Source organism: Narcine bancroftii, chromosome 11 (assembly GCF_036971445.1).
Source record: "Narcine bancroftii isolate sNarBan1 chromosome 11, sNarBan1.hap1, whole genome shotgun sequence".
NCBI lineage: Eukaryota > Metazoa > Chordata > Chondrichthyes > Torpediniformes > Narcinidae > Narcine > Narcine bancroftii.
The window spans coordinates 16,319,318-16,344,610 of record NC_091479.1 but is presented as its reverse complement, the minus strand read 5'-3'; the positions used below and the strand labels follow the sequence as shown (position 1 = coordinate 16,344,610).

The window sequence follows — 25,293 nt, the reverse complement described above, 5'->3', positions numbered from 1 at the left end:
ATGGGGGGATTTGATAGAGGTATTTAAAATTATGAGGGGAATAGATAGAGTACCTGTGAATAGGCTCTTTCCCTTGAGGGTAGGGGAGATACAAATAGAAGGTCACGAGATGAGAGTTAGGGAGCAAAAGTTTAGAAGTGACATGAGGGGGAACTTCTTCACTCAGAGAGTGGTGGCTGAGTGGGATGACCTTTCGGAAGAGGTGGTCACAACAAAGTCAATCTTGTCCTTTAAGGAAAAGTTGGATAGGTATATGGATGAGAGCGAATTGGGAGGGTTATGGGCAAAGTGTAGGTAAGTGGGACTGGAGAAAATCACTTAAATCGGTGCAGATGAGAGGGGCCGATATGGCCTGTTTCCGTACTGTAATTGTTATATGGTTAAATAGATAGCCAAAAATGCCATCTACACATTTGCCCATGACCCTACCGTTTCCAGTAGAATCACAGGACGGCAATGAGGAAGCGTACAGGAGGGAGATAATCAGCGAGCTGAGTGATGTCACACCAACCACCTTGCGCTCAATGTTAGCGGCACCAAGGCGATGACTGTGGACTTCAGGAGGAAATCAGGACATGGACCAACCCTCATCAAGGGGTCAGTAGAGGAGAGGGTCAAGAGCTTCAAGTTCCTTGGTGTCAACATCCTTGAGACTCCGTGCCGAGGCAATCATAAAGATTCACCAATGGTTCGTCACCAAAGACTTTCAAAATCTCCTGCAGCTATACCGTGGAGAGCGTTCTGGCTGGTTACATCTCCGCCTGGTGTGGAGGCGCCTACGCTCAGGACAAGAAAAAAAACTCCGAAGAGTTGTTGACTCGGCCTGAGACGTCATGGGCACCCAGACTTCAATCCATCGAGGTCATCCGCAAAAAAAAAAGCAGCCTCGATTGTCAAAGACCCCCACCACCCAGGCCATGGTCCCTTCACTCTGCTACTATTGGGGAAAAGGTAGACGAGCACCCAGCGGCACAAGGACAGCTTCTTCCCCTCCGCCATCAGATTCCTGAATGATCAATGAACTAAAGACACGGCCTCCTGTTTTTTTTTTTAAAAATCTGTGAGATGGTTAGGGTTCATGACTATATATTTTGATTCTGAACTTTAAACTCCAATAGTTTGTAATGCAGTCATTCGTGTGCAAGAATGCAGCCGCAGTTAGATTTCAATCTGAGTGGGCACCACTCAACAGCAATGTTTATCTTGATGCCCTACAGAAGCATGCTCCCCATCCCCAGCGTACACTTATTGGACTCATGAGCATTGGCAGTGATCGCATTGGGAGATTTGGATCTGGAGCGATAATTTGGACTGGAGACTGCGGGAGCGCTGGAGACAAATCCACGGACCCTCGGTGATCCTGAAGGGACCCCCTTTTTGCTTCTTTTATTGCTCAGGGCAATTTCTGCTGATGGGGAATCTTTGCCAGCTTTACAGTAGAGTAAATGCAATTTTGTGTAATATTACATTTGCTTTATTACACGGCAGTAAAAGATTCTTGAATTATGGAGTCAGCAAAACATACTTTGTATTTAAAGCCTTAAATAAAATTAATTTGTATTTGTGAATTTCAGGCATGTTACAAACTTGGGCGGCTTCATCCAAACTTTTCTTCTCGGACTCCAATCATCCACACGTTTAACATCAGAACAGATGCAAAACAAGATTGGATTCCGAGCATTGTCACCCAAAACAGGACAAAAAAAAAAATCAATGAGCAAGGTTATTTGCAAATTGTTTACAAGAAATCACACAGAAATGTTAAACTTTTATCCATCGATTTTTAATTAAATAAAGCCCGTGCACGAGGCTTCAATAGCTCAGTGGTTAGAGCACTGGTCTTGTAAACCAGGGATTGTGGGTTCGTTCCTCGCTGGCGACTCAGAATTTCATGCCTGATCCATTCTCAGCACAGTATTTATTCCTTGACGGTATGGAACCTTTACCCGTCGGCCAGCCATTCTCAACAGGGGGTGCTACGCCCGCCCCGCCTCCAACAGTTGGGGGGGGGGTCCATGAACTTTGAGCAAAGTCCAGGGTGCATAGCCGGGGAGAAAAATGGGTCGAGAGTGGATGGATGGGTTAGATAATCCCATTACTGAAGGAGAGAATTCCACCAAGACACAATTGAACTCTGTTTAGACTCTCAAACCGTCCTCACCACCTCAAATAAATAGCTTGTCTTGTACTTCTAAAAGGCGAGTGTAATTATACAATAGGAACGGCAGTATGAAAATGTCGCAACAGGTCAACTCATTAGGACAAGTGATCGGACTGAACGCATCTTAAAACATCCCAACTACCACTAGGGTGGGCAGATTACAAAGACCCAAAGATTTACCGGGGTTGGTCCTGTCATAGAAAGAAGACTTTGACCACTAGGTTTTCCAAGCAGCAGGATTTATCCACCAGTTTGACAAATCCACACATTTATTCAAGAAAACTGGTTGGACTGCAGACAATTCATTACCGCTGGCAATCTATGTACACAACCTTATATCGTGTGCGGAGATTTGTCCTCCCACTCATATTCTTGTTTCAGATCTTATCACTCATTCAGAAAATAAACCCCAGGTATAAAATACAGCTTAAAATCCTCCGAGATCTTGAACTATTCAGGAATACTGGCATCAACTGACTGTTACAGCACCAAGTTATTAACCAGGGCAATATGAAGGGCTGCCACTACAGCACCAATAATTAAAATATACTGCACATACCATTGCGCTCCTTGGACACGGTGCATTACTAATTCCACAAAATGAAAGCTACATACAAGCATTAGTTCACTGGAAACTTCCGGGGACTCAGCCTACTTCCTGTGTGCAGTGTAGCTGAGACAATATCAAATGGAAAGTTTTGGGTGCTGTTACCGATTTAGCAGAAGAGTCTCATGATAATCACTGCAGAATCAACCAATAACCAGCTGCCAAGTACTCTTTGAAAAGCAGCTATCATAGACTGTAATTATCTTTATCTTTTCTCCATTCATCCAACTGCCTCAATCATGTGACAACCAGCAATTTACCTGAAAAACGCAAATCTAGATATGCAACAAAATCTGCTTTGCCTTTTAACAAACTTATTAAAGCACAGAATACAACTTGATCACTTCCTCCAAGCCTTGGCTTGTAGCAGACACTACAAGTTTCACTCCTCCTGCAACAGAAATGGGCAACTTGCTCTGCTCGTCGGCTGCACAGCTCTGAGCTAGTTGGTTCTCGAAAACATGCATACACACAAAAAAATTATAGTTTACCTCAAAGCGCCAGAGCCCACTCATTTAAAAGAAACACATTGCTGATGTTACAAGTATTTTCATTTGAAAGATGCTTAAATTCTGCATTCACACAGACTGCTTTCACAGAAATGTCTACAGATGACTTAACACAAATGCTAATTGGACAACACCCAGGGGTAAATGCTAAGTTGGCAACGCTGATTATTGGGATTAATTCAATTGTTCAATATCTCGCAACGTCAGAACCATAACAAAGCCTTAAAAAATACCTGTTTTTTTTTTAAAAAACAAAATTCCCTTGAAATCTTCCTAATCCAAAACTGGGTGCCAAGCCACAAAAATGGTTGGGCAGGAAGATGACTGGAAAACAGAAACAATTCAACCGCCACCAACAAGTTGAACCTCCTTGCAAACTTCATCTTTTCCCGCTAGAAGAGACCAGATCACATTGTTACGGGCCCCGAGGACCCAGATCACATTGTTACGGGCCCCGAGGACCCAGATCACATTGTTACGGGCCCCGAGGACCCAGATCACATTGTTACGGGCCCCGAGGACCCAGATCACATTGTTACGGGCCCCGAGGACCCAGATCACATTGTTACGGGCCCCGAGGACCCAGATCACATTGTTACGGGCCCCGAGGACCCAGATCACATTGTTACGGGCCCCGAGGACCCAGATCACATTGTTACGGGCCCCGAGGACCCAGATCACATTGTTACGGGCCCCGAGGAACCAGATCACATTGTTACAGGCCCCGAAGACCCCAAAACCTAATAAACAAAAGTAGTTTTTAAAAATTTTCTTTAAACATAAAAACAGGATCAAACTTTAACCCCCTTCTAATTCTAAGCGTGCGTGTATGTAATGTCTATACAAGTTCAGAAAAGTTCTTTGATTCACAGTCCAATCTCACTTCTCACTCCTCCAGGTTCACTGGTATCAGGCAATTCTTAGACTCTGCACAGAATTTAACACTTATGAATTTTCACTAAGCTCTGGTGCTTAAAAGTAATTCATCACCGCTCAGGGAGGTTCTTGTCGGTTTTCAGAGAGAGATTTGTTGCTCGTTGGACCCGATTCCCTCCGATCAGCCACTTCAGTGTCTTGCCGAAGAAACTTGCCCCATCAGGATTTTCCAGATGATGACCCCTTCTTCTGCAGGTCACCACAAAGTTCCTCGGGTTTCCCTTATGTCAGGTGAAACACTCTAGCCAGCCATTTCCTCTTGTATGGACCACATGGGTTGTTTCAACAGGCTGACCTCAGAACTCACAGCCCGTCTTCAAAATGGGGTTTTAGACAAGCTGCCAGGTTGTCAACCTGCAGAAACCAGTTCTCACTCTCTCTCTCTCTCTCAGAGAAAGCCTGTTTGGTCTCCTCTCTTTGCTTGCAAAGCCACATGATCTTCTTAGAATAGCAAATTGCAACCAGACAGATTGTGGCATCAGATCAACTGTTGCTTTCAAAAGAATAATCCGTTACTCCACAGCACGTCCAATTGACACCTACTTGTGAAGTCAAGTCCTTATAGGCATTCTTCAGTTTTTGCAAAGGCACCCAGAGCCTGGACTGTCTGGCTTGAGCAGAGCTCTGGCAATTTAAATAAGATCTGTTTTGTAAAGTGTTTGTTAGTGACCTACACTACAGGTGTCCTTCAATCCTGAAGTTGTGCCCTCCTATCCTGGACTCTCCTACCGTGGGGTACAGCCTTTCGACGTCAACTCTGTCCACACCTTTCAACTTTCGAAATGCTTCAATGAGATCCCGCTCCCCTCCTCAATCTCCTGAATTCCAACTGTCGTCAAATGCTTCTCATACAATAACCTTTCATTCCCATAAGTATCCTTGTGAACCTGTTCTGTTCACTCTCCAACATCTGCACATCCTTTCTTAAATGCGGAGCCCAAAACTGCTCACAATACCCTGAGTGACCTTTCATCCAGAGTACATTTCTTAATTGTTGTTTGAATGTGGGTCAAGCCTGTCTCGTTCAGACATGCTTATGATGTCGCAGGTGCCTTATGGAGGAGTGCCAAGAAGCCTGTAGTAGCCCATGGATAGAAGGAGCCTTGAGATATGCATTACCTAGCAACAACAGCCCAGCCCAATGGTTTTCAAACTTTTTCTTTCCATACGCCTACCACCTTAAGTAAATCCGTGCCATGAATTTTCTATGATTAGCCTGGGATTACTTAAGGTCAGGACACTTGTCTGAGTGCTACTGGTACCACGTTACCCGTTGCATGGTTGGTGACTAAACTGGCTCCCCCCCCCCCCCCCCCCCCCCCCCCATCAGGCTTTCCTGGAGCGGAGGGTGGCTAGACACCCTGCAGGATGAAAAAGCAAGATCTGTCCAAGGGCGGATGAACCCTCTCGTAGGGTCAACGGCCTTCTAGAGAAGGCTTGCCGTGAGGCGAGGAAAGAGTATCCCTTGCATCGAAGCTCAGTCACTGAAACAGAACTTCCCCTAGCCGTCCTGGACCTCATCGTGTTGCTGGATCCGGGAAGGGGATGACAAGAGAGTGGGTCTGGACCCTTACTCATCCATTCACATTCCTTTCCGAGGAGTGGGGTACAAGGTGTGAATGCTGCTAAGACAGTGGTAGCAGAGGAAAGAAACAGGAAGGAGCATAAGAGAGCTGCTGCCCCTCCAGGCCTCACCAGCCAAGCAGGGCCTGTCAAGGATCGGCCTGTACAGCCACTCCAGGACGCACATATCAAACCCCACAGACTGACTGAAAGGAACCATCATCACCCTATGGGATGGATGGCCAGAAGACGATTTAAGATGGTGTGCAAGTGGAAAGAAAGAGTTTGAAAACTACTGAAAATGCTGATGGGATGTTGGTGACAGAGGAGGAGACTGTTTTGAGAGTGGCTAGTGTCGGGTTGGAGTACACAATCCCAGGCACGAGTGTAGTCGCCTCGATCCTTTGCGGAGGTGACGAACCTCCCACAAGCTTGTGTATTGAATGAAGGGGACTGGATGAAGAAGGCTTGCCAGCGGCTAAACTTTTTGAGGAGATTGGGTAAGTCACTGAAGACTCAAACTTCTACAGGTGCACTGGGGAGAGCATTCTTGGTGGTTACATCACTGTCTGGTCAATGCTCAGGACAAGGAAAAACTCCAGAGAGTTGTTAACGTTAACCCAGCCTGTGACGTCGAGGACATCTACAAAAAAAAAAGCTGCAGCCTCTATGGTCAAGGACCCCCACCACCCAGGACATGACCACTTCACTCTGCTACCATTGGGAAGAAGGAACGGGAGCCTGAAGGCGAGCACCCAGCGGCACAAGGACAGTTTCTCCGCCGTCAGATTCCTGAATGATCAATGAACCACAGACTCTGCCTCACTTTGGATTTTTCTGGCACTATTTTTATATAAACATCTACACTGTGACGCCTGCCGCAAAAACAAGACTTCGTGACAGGTTCATGATAATAAATTCTGATTTTGACTGGGAGTCAGAGTCCTCCATTCCTCAACAGATAAACATCTCACCTAGAACCTGGACGAGCCATCAATGCTAATCCACCGCAAGATCTACTGAGTACTTCTGGCATTTTTCATTTACTTTTTTTTTGCATTTACTGGTTGGGTACCCCATATCCGAAGTTCCGAAATGATCCAAAAGCCGAACTTGTTTTTCAGCCACCGACATGACATCACAAGTGGAAAGGAATTCAATACCTGTCTTGCCCACGTGGACTCTGACGGCGCCAGTTTGATTACAGAAACAGTAAAAAAAAAATCCCCGAAACCTTAGCTTCTGGCCAGAAAGATGCCAAACGGAGCTGGGTCCAAGTCTTCAGCTTCAGCCGGATGTCAGCAACTCCATTCTCGACATCAGGTGTGATGCCGTCTCCATTGAGGTCACGGCCTCAGACTCCCGGGCAGGAGCGGGGACTAGCGGCAAACATCAAGTTTGTTTTTAGTATGTATTAAACATTATTTCATGTGAACTCCCCCTTCCCCTCCACCCAATGCGGCATCATGTCATTGTCTGTTGTCACCATTTAACCGCAGATACAAGTTCCATATTTTCACTCATAACGCGCACACGCATATATGCACAGAAAATCAAATTGGGTCAAAACATTTTTTTGCATAGCACACGAACACATATACCACTCGGGTATAGAATTCTACATTCCAATTTCCAAGAGCAATTTGCACTTACTTCGGACGTGAGACGAAGCATGTTCCACAGTCCCACTATTTGTCACAGTTAATCTCTCACAATTAATACCCAATCAACTTCCCCCAGAGGTGTCAATTGCCAATTATATAGTTGATATCCTGATGCCACACATTAACAAGCTTTGAAGAGGAATCAATTAAATAGATCAAAGACAGGCTTCAGAGTGAAGCAGGATTTTAATTTGGTGATAATTTAAAAAAACCCATCTTGTGAAAAATCGTGTGCAATTGAGAACTTTATGGTTTGATTTGATGTAATGAGGATGATTAAACAGATGACACAGGGCAGAATCATCCTAATGTTGTCCCAGATCAGAGGAAATCTCCTCCCCCAGGAGACAGGTCTGAGCAATTAAGGTTTCCCACACCCATTATAAATCGTGCACGTTCTTTCACTGCCATTATTACATTACAATGCTAAAAATAAATTGCTGGTGTAACTTTCCCATGCCAGCTATAAATTGTTGACGTTCTTTCATTGCCGCTATTACATCACTACGCTCTCTAGAACATTCCCACAGCCACTATAAATTGTACATTCTTTCATTGCCGCTATTTCATTCCCACGCTCACTATAAATTGCCAGTTTGACTTTCTCAAGCTCGCCACAAATTGTGCGTGTTCTTTCAACATGTAAAAATATTCTCGTATAGCGCGCGCACACATATAAATCTGCAGGGAGAAGGGATAGCTGGTCTGTAAAAAGCACATAACGCGAGCATATACGTGTAAAAATATGGTATCCTACTGGTGCCACCCACAAAAGACCAAACAAAGACTGGAGGCAAGCGTTTCAGATACAGGGTACAGTACCTGTATCATAAAATGCTCCCTCTTCCCTTAAGTATTTGAATGGTTTCTTTTACCTTGTTGGACAAGCTTCAATCTTTTCTCCATTCCAAATCTGACATCTTCTGCAAAATCTTCTTCCTGAAATGTTGACTTGGTTATTATTAGTTCCCATTATTCTTCAACGTGACTAATACTTCTCAACTGTCGATGGTTTACAAGGATCTGCTCGTACATTACTCCGTAAGAGACCACTCACCCCCATTGAGGGAAAGCAAATGATCAGAACATTCCCATCAACTCACGCCTCCCCCCCTTATTTCCTCCTCTCAGCTCTATCAACTTTCCCAACCCCAATTCTCCTGCCTTATCTCCTGCAGTTAAAGCAATTTGCATCCTATTAGCCCACCAATCTCCCATTCGCTCGTCCTTCACTGGCTTAAGGCAGTCATTCGTGACTTTTTTTGGCCATGCCCCACTCCTACCCCCCTTCAGTTAATGACCCCCCCTTGCCTGTGAAGCACTTCTTAAGTTGGTTTCTTTCGTACTTCTCTCCTACCAACTACCTCCGCGCCCCCCCCACCATTCAAATCATACAGGGGGGGGGGGGTTGTAGGTCAATTGGGTGTAACAGGCTCGTGGGCTGAAAGGGAAACAATCAAACAGGTTAGGACATTATTTCTTGGAGCATGGAAGAATAAGGGGAGATTTGATGAGGTTTACTAAATTATGAGAGGCATAGATAAAGAAAATGCAAGTGGGCTTTTTTCCAGTGAGATTCCAGGAGATACAAACCAGAGGACATTGGTTAAGGGTGAAAGTCTTGGAAACTGAGTCTTCTCCTCACTGATTACCAACACAGGCGCACCCCAAGGATGCACCCACTGCTCTACTCATTATACTCCCATGATTGTGTGGCTAGACACAACTCCAACACCATCTACAAGTTTGCCAACGACACCACAGTTGTTGGCAGAATCACAAATGGCAATGAGGAAGCGTACAGGAGGGAGAAAGATCAGCTCGTTGAATGGTGTAAGGACAACAACCTTGTGCTCAACGTCAGCAAAACCAAGATGATTGTGGACTTCAGTAGGAAGTCAGGGGAACATGACCAAGTCCTCATCGAGGGCTCAGTAGTGGAGAGGATCGAGAACTTCAAATCCTGGGTGTCAACATCTCAGAGGATCTCCACGTTCCAGGAGCCTCCACGTTGATGCAATCACAAAGAAGGCTCGCCAGCGGCTCTATTTTGTGAGGTGTCTGAATAGATTAGGCACGTCACTGAAAACTCTCGTAAATGTCTACAGGTGGACCGTGGAGAGCATTCTGGCTGGTTGCATCACTGCCTGGTAACGCAGGCACAAACTCTCAAGACAAGAATAAACTCCAGCGGGTTGGTAACTCGGCCTGCGACATCACGGGCACCAGACTTCACTCTATCGAGGGTATCCACATGAGGTGGGGTCTTAAAAAAGGAGCCTCTATCCTCAAGGACCCCCACCACCCAGGCCGTGGCCTCTTCACTCTGCTACCATCAGGGAAAAGGTACAGGAGCCTGAAGATGAGCACTCAGCGGCACAAGGACAGCTTCTTCGCTGCTGCCAACAGATTCCTGACTGATCAATGCCTTCCTTTTCATGCACTGTTATTTTTATTATTATTTTATGTGGTAAGATGGTTATAATATGAATGTTTGCTCTACGATGCTGTAGCAATCACCGAATTTCCTGACAATAAATTCTGATGCGAGAACATGAATGCATTTTTAAGGCCCAAGAATAATTCACCTTTCAATCTTGAAAGTGGAGATAACACTCAATCTTTTTTTGTCCATCAAATATTTAACATCACATCCATGGCGCACTTCACAAACCGAGTTTGCATCTTGGTCATTAGCTGGTAACGTCCCAATTGCTCGCCCCACCGGGTTCAGGAACAGTTTCTTCCCCCTCCGTCATCAGACTCAATGACAAACTCAACCAGGGACTCATTTAGGGACTCTTACTTGTGCACTTTATTAAAGTCATTTTCCTCTCTGTATTGCACAGCTTCTTTACATTTCTTTGCTTGTTTATATGTATACATTGTGTAGAATTTTATGTGGCATAACCATACAGGAAATTCTGCCCTGCTACCAGGAAAAAGAACCTCAGGTACGTATGCACCCTGACAATAAAGCTGATATCTAAATTTGAGATCTGGAAAAATCATTATGCCATCTTAAATACTCATCGATTTCTTTTAAAAGAGCTGTACAACCCTCACCCTTGTACCCCAAATCAAGACCCAGCCTATCCAACCACTCCAAAAACAGAAATGCATTGCTAGCAAGCCAAGTGGAGGTACACAATCCTTTATCCGGAACCTTCGGGTTAACTCAATGTTAACGGCATCCAGTTGGAGGGTGCCCAGACAGAAAATATGGGTTTTTTTCCTCCAATTTGCAGGCGGTCTCAGTCTAGCAGTGCACAAAATGCATGACGATTTGGACTCCCGACCAATATTAGTTCAGACAATGGGCTGCATTTTAAAGCAAGTGAAAAATTATGTCAGGATCACAGAATAAAACAGCGATCTCACTGCGTCCATCGCCCACAGGCGGCTGGAATTGAGAAAAGAGCAAAAGGAAGACTGCAAACCAACTGCGCTCCAGCCATCATTCCATTGGCTGTGTTGCTTTTACGATTCTTTTGTATAATCCATTCATGCCTTAAAACTAACTTGTTATAAGTGGTTATCAAGAAATGATCATTACAGAAGAGGTTCTCAACCCTTTTCTTTCCACTCACATCCCACTTTAAGTCATCCCTATGCCATCAGTGCTCTGTGATTAGTAAGGGATTGCTTAAGGTGGGATGTTGGGGGGGGGGAAGGTTGAGAATCACTGCTCCAGACCAAATATTTTGCTTGAGAAAAAGTGCCATTGGCCCATTTCCTTTGGAGTTCTGAAACCCTGCACATGATGAGGTACGATTAAAGCAGTGGCTTTCCAACCCTTTTCTTTCCACCCACATCCCACCTTAAGCAATCCCTTCTAATCACAGAGCACCGATGGCCAAAGGACGACTTAAAGTGGGATGTGAGTGGAAAAAGGTTGAGAACCACTGGATCACAGCATAGGTTTGCCTCTTTCCTTTCTACAAATTTCAGCAAGATTTAAAAATATATATTTTTTTTTAATGGGAAAATATTAGGGTCTTTTAAAGAAATTGTTTTCTTTTGGTAGATGCGAGAACCAAGGCCGTGCTGTTCTCAAAACTTGTGCTAGATGTTTTGCTAAAGCCTGAGGATTACAGGTCTTGTGAATAGTCGCATACAGGGAGTAGGGTGGGAAGATAAAACTTATAGACAGGAGGAACTGAATGGTCACAGTTAACATTTCACACAAGCACCATCACGAGTCACAGCCCAGCGATAATTCATACATTGGAAGAACTGAGGTAAGGTCTGTTCCAGATTCTATACATGTGCTAAGACATTCTATATATTTGCAAAGGGAGAACCATTCTGACGGCTGGAGGGGAAAGCAGCATTTTGAAGCAGTTCTCTTTCCCAGCCATTTTGTGGAATTCAGGGCGAAGCCTGCTCTGTGAATGACTGGGCCTTTTCGGTGGATTGACCTGCGCCATGTTAGGTAAAAACATCATGAGCTGGGAATGTAGAGGGAGTCACCCAGTGCTGGGCCGTAACAAGATGCAGTTGTGACCTTGTACTCTCAAGATAAGAGTGGGGATGACAAATTGATGTGCAGGAGGCTAGCAGAGAGGGACAGCAACAGTTTATTCATTGGACAATGTCATGGTATTATAATTTACTAAGTACGTATCCTAAGGTATATAAAAAAACACCACTTGCTGATAACGGCAGAATGCGCCTTCTCCAACTAACACTGTTAGTTGCAAGTGTTACAATCCGGCAATAAAGAACAAAGAACCTTGATTTCGACTCAGACTGGTGTTTGATTCACTCATTCATGAACAAAGCAGACCTAACAGCCAGGAGGGTCTATTTGGAAGCAAAGTGCTTCATTTGGATCGTAACTAACAGTGAAGGTCACTTGGAGAGACCAGTTGGTGCCAGAGTCTTGGAAACTTCATGGAGGCCGCCCAATTCGAGTCTCGCCTGCAAAAGGACCAGGAGCATTATGACCACAGCTCGTGTGGATGGACGTTTCTTCAAAGGCAGCACAAGGAGAATTAGGCGAGTCTGTAGCAGCCATAACTCCAGTCTCTCCGTCAACTCAACATTAATTCTGGGCATCAAATTTCAAAGGCCTGCGTTTCAACACGGAATTTAAAAGAGTGAACTTTGAAGCAAATTTCTAGATTTTGGCCTGGACTGTAATGATTGGGGTATATCAAACACACACAAGTTGGGGAGAGATTTAATGTTAAGGATAGGTTAAAAGTTAAGACTAGAGTTTAAAGAGTTAGAAATAAAATTAGAATTTTTAAATTAAACATTGTCCCGTTCATTGTCTACTACAGCTCGTTACACACAGTTCGAAACAGAGTGGAAAGAAAAAGTTTGAAAACCACTTTTAATCGTACCTAATTGACTCATTATGTGAATGGTTTCATAACTCCAAATCATTAACTTAGCTTCTCTCCCTCCCAGTCTTTCAGCAGATGTTGCTCGAGCTGCTCGATTGTTTTTGGCAACTGTTATCCGAAACAGGTATCCCCCGCTTTCTGAAAGCATTCCTATGAAGCCGATCACAAGCCAAAGTGGTGTAAAGCGAAGAAGCAAATTACCATCAATTTATATGGGAATTTTTTAAAAAAAAATTATATGGGAATTTTTTGAGCATTCCCAGACCCACTGCCCCGCAATCTCCCAGCAGCCCTGTACCAGACACTGATCCCACTGCCCCCGCTCTCCCGACAGCGCTGTACCAGTCCCCACACTGATCCCACTGCGCCGCACTCTCCCCACAGCGCTATTTTGAAATGTTTATATCTGTGTGCGACCTAACTAAAAACCCCACAATTTATCTCCCAAAAGCATATCTATATCCAATATTGTGGTGAATGCCTGCCAAGCTGCCTGTCTCCCCTCTGGCAAGCCTTGCTGTACTAACATTGGCTGTGCATTATTTATCTCTACTGTTAAGGACACTCCCCTTGGATATAACTGTATTTGCACCTATTGACTTTCATTATTGTACCATGAGTTTCTGCAAGGAGGGAACTGTGGAAGGAAACATGACTTTAATCAAGTAGACGCCAAGACAGAAGGGGGATGAGGGAGTAACTCACACGGAGTTGTTGGAATGTGATAAGGATGTGTCCTTATCTGTTTCTTGCTTTTCAATCTGTCTTGTAACCGTACTGTGTGAGAGGGAGTACATATCCTGTAGCAATTGATTGAAGACTTGTTTGTTTCGGGTTAGAAAAGCTTGTTCTCTGCCTGATACGGACAGAATCTCTGTTGTGGACACTAAGGTTAACCTTGTCAATAAGCTCTTCTGAAACAATCTCCCGGGCTGTGTTTTCTATATAAATAATTGTTATAGAATCCCAAAGAAATTGGCGACAACATGTGAACAGATAAACAGATAACGAATGTAAGCAAACGGTGCAATAGAGAATAAAAAAATTTAAGTGCAAGAGTCCTTGGTTGAGGAGTCAGATGGTGGAGGGGGGAAGCAGCTGTTCCTGAACCTGGGGGTGCGGGTCTTGTGGCCCTGTGTAATGGAGGATTTAGACCATGCTTTTGCTTGTGCAAAGGCTGAATATCAGTAACCTACTTGGAGAATAATGTAAGAATCAACAGACATAAGCTAAATTCCACCATGGGGCCCAGAGGTGCAGTTATCTGACAAAAAGACATCTGGTACCAAGAACGTTTAATCTTCCTGCTTGTTAGCCGGTTGCTGTTTGAGATTGATGGGATTGTTGTTCGCAGACTGTCAGGCGAGACCTTGAATGAAGTAAACCATTGTATTCAAAGTGATAAGCTAGAAAGTTGTGGTATTTGATAGAAGCCTAGGCGTGCTCGGTTATTTTTTTTGTGCAGGGAATAGGTGCTTGAACAAGCAATTTTTGGGTAATATAAGCCATGGTCCTGCTGCTAAAGTTTCAGACTCTCTGAGGGGTGGAAATGTCTCTCAGCAAGAAGAACTTCTCGAGTCCAACCAACGTCCCGGTCAGGGGAGGTGGAGAAGATGCTACCGGCGCCCCGACAACCTACTGCAAGTGTGCAGTTGTTGCCTCGCTTCGGCAGTTGGGACCATTTTAGGCATTGATAAGTATAATTGGGAAGGGCTTGCATATTGTAGCTTGAAATCAGCTTAAGATTTAGTAATAAAGATTTGTATAAACTGAAGTGCTCTCGGCGTGTGTCTCTATTTTCTTTCGGTAGCTCAAACACTGTGACCAATCTAAAACGAACAAAGTGAGAGGTACAAGTTTACCAGGACACCCCGACACTTCCTGTGCTCTTCCCTCTGCTCTCTCCTCTTCCCCCCCCACCCCCCACCATCTTTTTATTTGGGACCTGCCTGGTTTCTGTTCCTCCCTTGACGAAGGGGATCAAGCTCAAAACGTCTTCACCCAAGCTTTTATTTTGGTCAAAGTGAGAGGTCAAAGTTTTGGCACTTCATATAACTGGTTGTTCCTATTTAACTAATTACAGCGAAGAAAAAAAAAACCCTGTTAAATAGAATTCAAGAAACCAGCAAAATAAAAGGAAATGAATAAATAATTTGAATGAATAAAAAGAAAATATTAAATGTTTAAAATACAAACCTTTGGAGCAAATATTCAGCTTTGCTCGTAGCAAAGTGATGTTTGACTAAGAAAATGGCATCGCCCAGGATGAAGAGCTGGTCAATCCCGCTCGCTGTTGGGGTGATTCTCGTCAAGTGTCTCCTTACCCCTGCTGAATAGTAAGGCTCTAGCTTTTGTGAAAATGGGGTTCATTATAATGCTATTGTTAGTCTTCCGGGCCGCTCCGTGGACGGGGGGGGGGGGGGGGGGGGGGGGGAGGAAACTGCAGATGCAGCAACGGTTAAATGTTTTCAAAGAATGTGACTGAAAAAGTAAAATGCTTTAAGGTTGACATATTCGTGCAAATGACGCTGTTCAGGGCAAGCCCTGTACAGTAGAGTATTTTTGTCTTTTCAACTGGTTATTCATACTCCAAGTGTATTGGTCAGATGTTGTAAGAGCGAGTCTCAGGCAACCGGAAAATACACTTATCTGACATCTACCAATCCCTGTACATGCCTGATACCACAGCCTTTACTGTATACGAATAACTGAGAATACTAATCCGAAAGTCAGATAGGCATATCATATGAAAACTGATGAGGAAAGCCAGCATGAAACTAACTGTGGAAACTTGCTGTGCATCAGTTTCTTTATTTCACGGTTTTGACAAAGGGGGAGGGGATTCGTGATTTTTCACATCATCCTGATTCTTCAGAACATGGGATTTTCTAGAGTAAAACCAGTGGGCAAGATTTAAATCTTGCAGCACGATGAAAAGGTCCTTCCTGCCCACGAGCCCGTGCCGCCCAGTTAATCTACATTTTGAAGGGTGGGAGGCAACCAGAGCACCCACAGGAAATCCACGCAGACAAACTCCTTACAGATTCGAACCCGGGCTGTGGGCGCTGAAACAACATTGCACAAAAATGACACTGCTCTTAAAAAAAGAGCCATTCCGAACTGATCGTACGGTGAAGCACTTGCCATCTACTCTTGCACAAGCAAAAAAAAAAATCCATTAGAGTGCCACATGTTCACAATCCACGAGCTTGGCTGTGAAAGGTTTAGAATGAGGTTATACAAAGAGCAAACCAGTCCACAATTGCCCTCATTACTAAGAATCGCTGATGTCCACAGATCGAATAGTGAACAGTTCCACTCAAGAACCACTTCCCCTATGATTTCTGCTGAACACTTGAAAGAGCAATCTACACAAACTTGTGATAGATCAGTTCCACCGCAAAAACCATCAACGCTTATTGAAGGAGAAAACCGCGAAAGTCTGCAGACACCAGTGGTTAAAGAAAGAGCACAATGGTGGACGAACTCAGCAGGACAAACAGATAAGACACATAACCAAGATCCCCTTCGTCAAGGTATCAATGGCTTAGTGAATGCAGGCAGTCTTATAGTTTCACTCAGCAGACCTGGTCACTTCTGTTGCCTTGAAAAAAAACCCTAATAATCCTAAATGACCCCAAAGACGCACAAAAAGCCCCACTCTCAAAACAGGTCTGCTTAGCCGCTTTCAGGTGGACTAGCCGGGGAGAATGCGGCTCCGGAGCCGGCTGCGGGTGTGTGCGAAGCGACGTTCAGGTGGCAGCGCTGAAGGCGCCCGTTCTGGCACCTGAAAGGCCCGCCGCGGGGAGAGGCACCGCTGAGTAAACAGCCGGCTCCTGTCGACGGTGGCTGTCATCCCGCCCGCTTTCAGGTGCCCAAGGGGAGCGCTCAGAAGCGGAGAATACACCTACCCAAGGAGGGTTGGGCAAGTACCCCTCGGGTCAGGGTTCTCAGTTTTCAGGTGGCCACCCAGCAACCGCATTCGGGTATTTTAGGTGGCTTTACGTTGGGGTATTCTGGCCACCTGAAGGCGGCTTTTGACCTTCCAACAGAATCAAGACAAATGACCTCATTTAATACATCTGATGACATTCAAAAAGCTGCGTCACCTCCTAAAGATGATCCTGATGTGAATGGATAGCAGTTTTCAAACTTACTCTTTCCCACGTAGCAACTGCAAAATGAAGACCGAGGAGGTGATCAGATGAAGTCGAAGTTCAGCTAAAGTCATTCACTCAAACAGTCACACTTTTTCAAAACCCCGTGCATTGTAAATGACGTCATCGCATTGTGATGTCGCTCAGATCTTCCTGAGTCAGTTCAATTAAGCCTCTGGTCGGTGAGCCACTCCATCATCTCACAATCCCTTTGCCATCGGTGCTCTAGGATTAGTAAGGTATTACTTAAGGTGGAGGTGGTGGGGGGGGATGGGGTAAGATTGAGAACCACTGCTCTTGACTCCATTGTTACTGGAAATATTATGCTTGAGAAAAATTGGCCCATTTTCTTTGGAGTTATGAAACCCTACATATAACGAGTCCATGAGGTATGATTAAACCGCTGGTTTTTCAAACTTTTTCTTTCCACTCACCTACCACCTGAAGTATTCCCTATGCCGGGGTGCTCTGTGGTAGGTGAGTGGAAAGAAACAGTTTGAAAACCACTGGTGCACAGCCTGCAATTGACTGAAAGAGCATTCGTTCTGACTGGGCACTCTCCACCAGCTTCTCAGGAATATCTGCACGGGCGCCTCGGTGCGCATTTTCCCCGACGTGTGCCAAAACCTGCAATGGATGGTGACATTTCTGAAGGAACTTTCAATCGGGCCTCATTGACTTTTTTTTAAAAATCGGACATTCCTGCTCGTCAAACAGCTGCCAAGTATTCCGCACCGGCTCGTTGATGAGCTTTTGAACCCCACGTCTGTTATGGGCACCCACCAGTGCAAAACTCTGTACATGCAATTCTCCACAACCAACGTCTCTCTCTCTCTCTCTGTCTAATCTATCTATATATAGATATATATATCTATATATCTATAAAAAAAACAAACACACACACCAACCACACCTGTAATTGATTGTCAAAAGTTGTCACTGAAGCAGATTCAGCACTGGATAGCAAGCTTGGTAGAGTCATTATTTAACAAGGTTTTCACTTCAACTCACAATCCAGGATCTAGGCACACAACGGACAAGTGTAAAGTTGACGCAAGCCCTATCTGCTACTCCCAACATTATTAAAGCCTGCATATTTCTCTGTCGCTGGTCCAACATTTTCTTCACATGGATATACTCTCAATTAACCTTGCCTCCCTTACTTTTTTCCCCCCCCCAAAATAAACTTGACTCACAATAAAACTATGTATAAGGAAAACTGCAACATCCTTAGTGTCATACTCATGCATACATTCAATTACTCTATTGTTACATTAAACCTCTAATTCGCCATGTAGAATTAATGTGGTCTCTTGTGGTTAATCTGCCCTTTGGAGTTTAAGGGGCTTTCCAGTCTCCACCTGTCAATTCCCAGTAATGGGAGGGCTCTAGACTGTGGTCCTTCTCCAACGCGCCCCCGGTGTTGGCCGCACCGAGCCTCAGGGCGTCCCTCAGTACGTACCCCCGCAGCCTGGAACATGCCAGTTGGCAGCACACCCTCACCAACAGGTTTCGGGCGGACCAGAGGGCACCTTTCACCGAGTCTTCCAGCAGTTCTGTACAACCCTAACCCTAACCCCAACCCCCACCCCCCACCATGAATCAGAGTCCTCTGTAGATAAACCGTGACAAGGACCCTTGCGTCCTTTCGCAAACACTGATAGCACATCCGCATGCAGCGAAGAGGTGGGCGACCAGCCTCACTGCACCACAGTCATAACGTGCACTGTGGGTGATATTCCAGTTGCACTGGACGGGCTCCTCTCACGCCCAGCCAGGCAAGGTCCAGCTGCTGGTTAGTGATAACTAGCGATGAGCTTCCTCCAGATGGTCTGGACAGTCTCCTCAGGGAACCATCCCACAGTGTCTGGGCAGCGCTATTTACAGGGTCATTTGAATCCGGTTGGATCTGCTCTGTGGTCCGAGTGGGTATTCCCCGGGTGATCTACTTGGGTGGCGTGGGCTGTATCTCTAAAAAAAAACAATTATCCATCGAGTCCTCGCCCCTCAGTGTTGGCAGAACATTCTTTATCCTATAACGGTCGGCGTTTTAATAAAGCAGTCTCTATCCGCAGCATTCCATCCGGCTGATTGCATCGCCAAATCTCAGGACAAGAGTAAACTCCAGAAGGTTGTTAACTCGGCCTGCTGCATCACAGGCACCAGACTTCACTCTATCGAGGAGGCGGTGCCTTAAGAAAGCAGCCTCAGTCGTCAAGGACCACACCACCCCCCCCTACCCAGGCCATTTCCCCCAATGGTAGCAGAGTGAAGAGGGCAAGGTACAAGAGCCTGAAGAAGAGCTTCTTCCCCCTCCGCCATCAGATTCCTGAATGAACCAGATTATTTCTACAGTGTAAATGTTTGCATTGTAACGCTACTGCAAAACAATGACTCTTTATGACGATGAATTCTGATTCTGCTGTTATTCATAATAACCAAATCTGATTTTAATTAAACAAATATAAACCTTTCATATGCTCCCCTGATTTTCCAGAGATGGTTCCACCAGGGCCGTTGAAAATTTCAACGTTTGTTCTGCTTCATCTCTTTTGTTGGCTCAGACGACGTACAGATCCTTTCTACCTAACGCCAGTCTTATAATGACTACATTTTTTTTTAAAACTCATTTGTTTCACATCTTAACAGAAACAGGATCATCCCCAGGACACAATAAAGCATTGTATGCAGGAGATTTCATTATCTGACAAACACAATCTATCAAATGCCTCTAAGAATTGTTAGGTCTGCTTTGTCCATGAATGAGTGAGACAAACACCAGAATGCATTCTCCGACTAACATTGTTAGTTGCAAGTGTTACAATCCGGTAATAAAGAACAAAGAACCCTGATTTCGACTCAGTCTGGTGTTTGTCTCACTCATTCTTGGACAAAGCAGACCTAACAATTTGGTGACCCCGACGTGATGGGTGAGTGAACACTGGACGACGGTTTCTGTTTTTTCTGACAATCATCTCAGCCGGCTGATAAAAAGGTCCAGAGAAGCCTGTTTTAACAAAATTCTCTTTTTTTTTTAAAATCTTTATGATTGTCAGTAAGAACTGGAGATCGGACAAATTAGACGACCACAATTGAAGGTCGCATGCCAGGATTGTAACACGTAAGTGATTACAGATAAGATAAAAGTCCTTAAGGTGTTTGAATGACATTTATTAAGTGCTTCGCAAGAAACTACTAGAGTTTAAAAGTCTTTATTGTGTCGTTGCAAAGTCCAATAGAGTGAGAAGGTGGTCTATAAACAATTGAGGACCTGAGTTTTCTGCCCTAAACTGGTTATTAAGAGGAGAAATCTCCCACGTGAAGGTTGGGCTTTGAAAGAAAACAAAGGTTCAGGCTTATTGGCCTCAATTGTATCTGAGAGACTGACTTATAAATGTCCGGTAGGTATGATAATGTCTGTACACTTGAGAAGTTAAGAATTTATTTCCCCAATTCGCCGTGGTGGAATACCACAGCAGACACTAGAGACCTTGAGACAACAAAAAAAGTACTCAGGGACGCCTGCCTGGTGAACAAGAACGACGACAGAAGGCTGCGACAGCTGTGTCCGGATCAGGTAGGAGATATTAATGAAAAAGTTGACAAACTCCTAAGAGACACCCGGTTTATTCGAAATACTTTTGATAAGTTAAATGAGGGTATTCCCAACATCACCAAGGAGATAAAGTTACGTAAATTCATAGATTGGTACAGGGAAACAGGACAAAAGTATAGCCCAAATATTTGGTTTTCTAGTTGTAATTTAACTTTCAGACCCCTTTGGGAAAACAGAGAGTGGAAAACGAGCAATCAGAGTATACAGGACAGTCTGAAGTCAATTGGAGGACAAGACTTAGAGACTGTTCCTTTAAAAGATATTAGTCATCCAGCTTGCAAGGAGACATTTTTAAAAGCAATTTTCGTTGACATAGATCCCCTAAACGGACAAGAACCTAAATTAAAACAGGCATTAGAAAGCGGTCCCGCAGCTATGGCTGTACAGTTGCCTGCTAAGACTTTTGACCAAGTTATTAAGGAAATTAATCAGGAATTAGAGGAGCGAAATACCAGTAATGCGGCATTGGAAAAACAAAAAATGCTCCGAAAATGTGTAGACCGCTGGAGGAAGAGGGGTTGGTTACCCGGGGGCACTGAGATGTTCCTGACAGGTGAGGGAAACAAAATTTTAAAACGTAGAGTCTTAGACAAGCTGGAAGAAACAAAACGGGACACAGAAAACAAAATCTTTAATCGCGAGTCGCAAAAAAGAGGGTGAGAGACAAGGAGATTCAGTACCGCGATGTCCTAGCTCTATTTGAAGAATTTGGTCTCCCTGGTAACACACCTGTTACTGCCCCTGTAGAAATAGCTTGTAGACCCCCGCCCTATACATATGTGGAGTCAAAAGGTGCCCCTGGCACCCCAGATGGGATCCTGGAGTCACGTCCCTTATATCCAGATATTGAGACACTGGGGTGTGACAAGAACCTCGGGAATAGGGACACATCAGACGAGGTACAGGCCCCTTTAATAAAAATAGAAGGGGGAGTAATAGATGTAGAGACCCCTCGAGTCCAAGAAAATAGAAAAGGAGTTACAGATACAGAAATGGAACATGAAAAAGGTTCAGGATAACATTAAAAACTTAAACAGAGATATTAATGTGCTGGGGCAGATCAGTGAGGATCAAAAAGAATTAATGGTAGGTGTATTGAAGGAAGTGGAAAAGATAACTACAACACTGTCAGGAGAAATTAAAGCTGAAGGAATGGTAATAGGAGTAAAGGACGAAAAGTGTAGTACAGATGAGGAAACGAGATATGATCCACCATGGGAGGAAAGTAAAAGGAAAAGACTCGGGAGGGAGAAAAATAGACATGCCTACCTGGACATAGTTAGAACAAAAGAGAAAGATGTGAAACAACTAAACTATGGCCGAAAAGATTATCTTAGAGATGAACGTGACCAATATACCTTTGACCCTGAGACACTGGAAGCTGATAGGGACAGTGACAGTGACGAAGAAGAGTCAGAACAAGGTGGGATAAATAAATGCATGCCAAGAGTAAAGAAGGAGCAGAAATCCCCAAAATTGAGATATCAATGCCCATTACTGATCACGGGACGGGGAACTCAAAAATATTTACCCTGGTCACGAATGGATTTAGAGAGTTTAATGAAAAAACTACCTCCGTTGAGTAATGGGGCTAGTCCATGGATTTCTTGTTTTGAGCGAGAAACCTGCCAAGAACAATTAGCACTCGCAGATGTCAGAACTATCATGATAAGATTAAAGGCAGAAGGGGCCCTGAAGCAAATAGAGAGAATTGTAAGAAGCAGTAAATTGGGGGATGAAATAGAATTTAACCCACTTTGGAATAAATTTTGGGAAGCACTTAGAGAAACATTTCCTACACCCTATAGTTTGGATGCCTTGGTAACCCTTCAACTAAAGGAAGGAGAGACTGCACACGAGTATTTCACTCGAGCATGGGACTTATGGGAAACAGGGACTGGAGAAAGACCCGACCACAGCCCCTTAGGAAGGGCTCACTTTCGTAATGGGATAATAAACGGACTACCTGCTACGGTTCAAGCAAAATTAAGGGACATTGTGGGAGTAGAGACAATGTCAGAGGATTTGTGGAAAAGACACCTGACACATGCAATCAAACGACATCGTCAATCAGAGCATGCTAAGTCAGAAAGTGCGTCCCAGAAGGAGGTGGACAAGACAACCGATAAATTGGTGAGAGCCATAGAACATATAGGGGTTAAATTAGCGGCCCAACAGATAGTCCCACAGGTCATGGGGCCAGTGATAAATCCGGGACCCCAAGTAAGAAATGGTTGGGAAAGACAGCTAGGTACAATGTATAGAGGGGAACATGCAGTATGCTGGTACTGCCAAAATCCTGGACACTACCAGCGGAACTGTCCGGAGGCTGGGAGAGCAAGGGGAAAAAGATTACCCTCTATTAGAGGCTATCGGGGAAGAGGAGGAAACTTAAGAGGACAAGCAAGGGGTGGACACATTGATGGGCCCCAGAGAATCGGGGGGTGGCAGAGTGATCAACAAGTCCAGGCACCTCAGTGTAATGACTATATTGAGGAAGGTGCTGAATTTGATTATTGAAGGTGCCCTGGAGAATCAAAAATCACGCCTCCCTGGGAGCCACCAAAAGTTTGGGGGACGGTAAATGGAGAAAAAATTGAATTTATGGTTGACACAGGGGCAGCAGTTACGACATTGATTAAAAAACCCCCAGGGAGCACATTTTCGGGCAAAACATTATCTACAATAGGATTCTCCGGGATAAGGGAAACACAGCCCTATACAGATAACATCGACATGACATTTGGACGACAAAGGGTTAAAACGCCTGTCCTGGTTGTGCCAAGTTGCCCCATTAATTTATTAGCAAGGGACATTCTTACCAAACTAGGAATAACCATACAATGTTCTGAGAAGGGCCTTCGGTTAACATACCCAGGGGATACAATAAGAAGGGGAGGACAGTTTATAGTAATGACCCCATCTAACGCTTCAGAAGACTCTGTGGAGGTTAGTATTTTCTGGAGTCGGCTACTGTATGATGAACCAGGCCCAGGGCTGATTAAACAGTTTTTTGAGTGGAGGGCCAGTATTCCTCAGTATGGGGATTACCATTATCCACTAGATCCTATGCATGTTACATTAAACTACACCATCCACCCGGACCAGGAATATGAGGAGAGGTGGGACTCTCTAAAAGAAGGGAAGACAGAAACGATACATTGTCCATTTATCTTTGTAGGTAAGGAGGGAATAGCTGCTATGGTTGTCATGACAGAAGAACAAATGGAGTGGTTCTGCTTAGGAGTAGAAAGTGTGCCTCATGTGACCTTGGGTATTGCCAAAGATCATCACGGTCGACAGCTGGGTCCGATGGTAAAGGAAGCGATAGGGTGTGAATACAGGCAGACAGAAATCCCGGGATATTCCACCTCGGAGGGAGGAAAATTTGTCAGACTGAATATTGAAGCATGGGACCAGGTAGTGAATGAGAAAGTAGAAAGAGACCGAGCCATAGAAGGAGAAAATATTGATCACAGAGACTCAGACAAATATCTTTCTAATCTGAGTCCACATATATGGACAACGGGGCCCTATGATGTGGGAGTAATAAAAGGAGAGGTATTTCTAGAATTGGCCAACCCCGGGCAGAAACCAATATGGAGAAAACAATACCGCTTGTCGCCCAGTCAGGAGGAGGGTATTAAAGGAACGATAGAAGGGTTAATGGAGTCAGGGGTTTTAAGGGCGGCACCTGACAGTATGTGGAACACGCCCATCATGCCTGTTCCCAAACAGGGTAGAAAAGACTGGAGGATGGTACACGACCTCCGGGAGATTAACTTGGCTACCAAGACCATCGGGAGACCAGTCCCAGACCCATATGTAGCACTTAGGGCTCTGAGTCCGGAGCACGAATACTATACTGTCATTGATCTGGCAAACGCATTCTTCTGCTTGAAATTAGCTGAGGAATGGCAAGACTGGTTCACTTTCACTTACCAAGCACATCGGTACACATACACTAGATTACCTCAGGGTTATAAGGACAGTCCAGGACTGTTCAATCAGGCCCTTAGCGAAATCCTAATGAAATTAAAACTCCCGGAAGATGTTACACTGATTCAGTATGTAGACGACCTACTATTAGCAGGGAAAACGCCACATGAGTGCCTGACAGGGACAGCAGTTTTACTCAAGGGGTTAGGCGAGGCTGGATTTAAAGTAAAAAGGTCGAAATGTCAGATCGGAAGGAGGGTGGTAACTTTCCTAGGAAGACTCGTGGGTAAAAACGGTACGGCCATGTCTGAGGCACATAGAGAAATGATACTAGGGTATCGAAAACCTACTACAGTACAAGACATGCTGGCATTCTTGGGGCTTTGCGGGTATAGTCGAACATATGTCCCAGGATATGTGAGTCTGACCCAAGGTCTGAGGGAAATGGTCACAGAGATAGGTCACCGGAGGCTTAAAGAACCAGTCAGGTGGAATGTAGAACGTGAAGCGGTTTTTCTGCGTGTCAAACAAGAACTGGGAAGAACGATCAGCCTGGCTAATCCAGATTACAGTAAAGAACTCTACTTGGACGTGGCTGAAACTGAGAGCATTGTTAGCTCAGTACTGTATCAGAGAGATAGAGGAAGAAGGAAAGTACTAAATTACTATAGTTGCAGACTGGATAATGTAGAGAGAGGAAAAGCCCCATGTCTCCGTTACCTCGCAGCAGTAGCTAGAACGATACAAAAAACCGCGCATATTGTTCTCTGTCATCCCCTAGTTGTTA

General features: G+C 44.7%; 1 protein-coding gene across 12 annotated transcripts in view; it reads right to left on the bottom strand.

Annotated features, from left to right (window-relative positions):
• LOC138745555 (uncharacterized protein C15orf39 homolog) overlaps positions 1-25,293 on the bottom strand; it is an 83,211-nt gene that overhangs the window by 21,595 nt on the left and 36,323 nt on the right. For 3 of the 12 annotated variants that reach the window (XM_069902697.1, XM_069902708.1, XM_069902699.1), the window contains one exon: positions 8,316-8,379. The exons of 2 other annotated variants lie outside the window; for them this stretch is intronic. The gene's annotated coding sequence lies outside the window, so the exon portion shown is untranslated. Of the gene's footprint in view, positions 1-2,720; positions 2,809-7,010; positions 7,100-8,315; positions 8,380-14,990; positions 15,143-16,903; positions 17,217-25,293 lie in introns of those variants that run through there. 7 more of the 12 variants (XM_069902700.1, XM_069902698.1, XM_069902701.1 and 4 more) reach the window with 7 other exon arrangements.